Here is a 2949-nt window from a genome sequence, read left to right as displayed (position 1 = left end):
GAACTCTCTTTTTGGTTGGAGAGAGCTGTGGCGTTTCCCTACTGCCCTGTCGCCATCTTGGTCCCCCCTCGCAGGAACTTTTGTATTGTTCGCAGTATCTGTATCCACAATGGGAAAATAAATGCTCATTTCTGCAGGTCTGAGTCTTTTTTTCCTTTTAATATGCTCATATGCAAGTAAAAGTGTCTACCACTCTGTGAGGCAGCTAAAGAAAGTTTTAAAGTGATGCAAATTAATTTCAGTCTAGTAAATACCTATCATTATTTGTAACTGTAGGAAAACTACTAAATGATAAAGATTATACTTGCATTCTCTGTGCAACACAACACAAACAGAAAAGATAAGTGAAAATATTTAGAAGGATCATTTGTAAAAAAGAATATTGTAATATTTAATGTTATTACATCCTTTTGAGTTTTGAGATGCTTTCTTCACAAACAATACCAAAAGAACATGACACATACTCTGGCTTCCATCTAACCAAAATCTAAACTATATACAATGAGGAGTATATTAAAATAATGATATACATCCTGAATCAACAAGGTCTAGCTGGAAAACAATATTTAGAAATAAAACCTTGAAAGTAAATATCACCCTGAGGAACTAGTGCAGTTCTCCCATGTTTCCACTCTGTACTGAAAATTAAACATCAAATGCAGGTGTCACTCAACAAAGTGTCAAAATGAATCATAGTAGTTAAATGAAGAGCTCAGTGATTTGTCAGTGACTAATTTTAGCCATATAAAAGTGGTTGTCTTCCCCCCCCCACAAAAAGTAAGCAGATCAGTTGAACAGCTTACAAGGAGTATATACTAATTTGGCAAATGTCCACGTATTAGTAGATAGAGGGGTAAGAAGAGAAAGTTTTCTTTTGCTGACTGAAATATAATTTTAGAAAAACTAAATATAATTTGGATGAAAATTAAATATAATTTGAGTAAGAATCTGATCCAAGAGGAACATTTCATAAAACAAACCTTAAATAATGTTAAAATATGGAAAATGGTGATGTTCTTTCAATCAGGGAGATGGAAAAGCACAAAGACATGGTTACAGAGAGCTCTGCATGTGAATGTGGCCATTGCAGGCAAAACCCAAGGCAACCAACCAGCGAAATAAAACAAACCCCAAACAAAGCTTTCCATGTCTGACGACTTTAGAAAACTACAACCATTACATTTTGAGTTGCAGTGACATCTGGAAAGCAATTAGCTTTTGCAGTTTTCAGTTATGACAGACAATGCTTACCTTAGCCCCAGCAGCACTAATGATTTCTCACAGGTGACTGCAATTTCAGTAGAAAGCAGAAAAAGAGGAGACATGATAAAGAGTGCAGCACAGTGTTGCTTGGCTGGCAACATGAACAGGACACTAACTGTAGGATGTGTGGTTAGATATATAGTCTCAGTGCATTCACATTAGAAAAGGGTCTCCCAGCTTTGTAAACTGAGGAGCCGGCCTTCTGCATCTTTCACTAATGGATCATTGTAGTTGAGAGATCTTTTTGTGTGTTTGTGCCAGTACTAAGGCTTAAACTCAGGGCCTGGCGTCTGTCCCTTAGGGTTTTCCACTCAAGGCTGGCACTCTGCTATCTGAGCCAAAGTTCCACTTCTGGCTTTTTGGTGGTTAGTTGGAGATAAGAGTTTCACAGACTTTCCTGCCTGGGCTGGCATCCAACTGCAATTCTCAGATCTCAGCCTTCTGAGTAGTTACAATTTCAAGCATGAACCACACGTGCCCAGCTGAGAAACTTCTTTTACTGCAAACAGATTGACCTATCTAAATTATTGTCTAGTGAACTCTTTTTTTTTCACTTGTTATACCAGCTAAAAAAAGTTTAGTTAAAGTACATCTTGCAAATCTTTAACAATTATAGTTCTATACAACCTCGAAGAGCTTGTAATTCATATATCAAATCAATAAATTTTGCAATCATTTAAAATAATCATAATAATCTTTCAGAATAAGTATTGCTACATTAACTACTATATATATATTTGCTGGTCCTGGAGCTTGAACTCAGGGCCTGGACACTGTCCTTGAGCTTCTCTGCTCAAGGCTAGAGCTCTACCACTTGAGCCACAGCACCACTTCTGGCTTTTTCTGTGTATGTTGTACTGAGGAATCAAACCCAGGGCTTCATGCATGCTAGGCAAGCACTCTGTCACTAAGCCACATTCCCAGCCCCCAACTACAAAAATATCAATTAATCAGGTTGGAGTCACTTTTTTCCACCTTTGGTTATGGGGCTTGAACTCTGGCCTGGGTGCTGTCCCTTAACTCTTCGGCTCAAGGCAAGTGCTCTACCACTTGAGCCACAGCGCCACTTCCGGTTTTCTGGATTAATTGGAAGTAAGTCTCATGGACTTCCCTGCCTGGGCTAGCTTTGATCTGTGATCCTCGGATCTTAGACTCTTGAGCAGCTAGGATTACAGGTGTGAGCTACTGGCACCTGGCAGTTGGAGTGATTTTTAAGTGGACATTGTTCAAATGACTTGAGACAGGAAATTTTCTTCCACAGTTTTCTTATACCTGGGGTGGTCACTTATCTGACAGCGAATGTTAAGGATAATGAAACCAATTATGATTTTTCTTTTGATTTCTAATTGCCATGTTTTTGTTAGGAAAAAGAAATCCTTAAGAGTTTTAGAGTAGGAGTGGAAAGACACCTAAGACACTGATGTGTGAGAGATATCCCAGAAACAATGGCAGAAATCCCAGGCAAAGACCAAGTGTTATTTACTGTCCCTGCTGTCCCAAAATGCCTTGGCATTTTGGTAACTTGCTCAGTGCCAACAGTTCAGAACCTGTCAGGAACAGTGACATGTCCAGTGTCTTGTTTTTTTTTTTTGGTCGGTTGTGGGGCTTGAACTCTGGGCCTGGGCGCTGTCCCTCAGCTCTTCAGCTCAAGGCGAGTGCTCTACCACTTGAGCTATAGCGCCACTT

The 2949-nt window shown here is 39.4% G+C and overlaps 1 protein-coding gene across 1 annotated transcript in view; it reads right to left on the bottom strand.

Annotated features, from left to right (window-relative positions):
* Ccbl2 (cysteine conjugate-beta lyase 2) overlaps positions 1-2949 on the bottom strand; it is a 66843-nt gene that overhangs the window by 27653 nt on the left and 36241 nt on the right. The gene's annotated exons all lie outside the window — the stretch shown is intronic.

Source organism: Dipodomys ordii, unplaced genomic scaffold (assembly GCF_000151885.1).
Source record: "Dipodomys ordii isolate 6190 unplaced genomic scaffold, Dord_2.0 Scaffold78, whole genome shotgun sequence".
Classification (NCBI taxonomy): Eukaryota; Metazoa; Chordata; class Mammalia; order Rodentia; family Heteromyidae; genus Dipodomys; species Dipodomys ordii.
The sequence above is the reverse complement of the archived record's forward strand: the minus strand, read 5'-3'. Positions and strand labels throughout refer to the sequence as shown.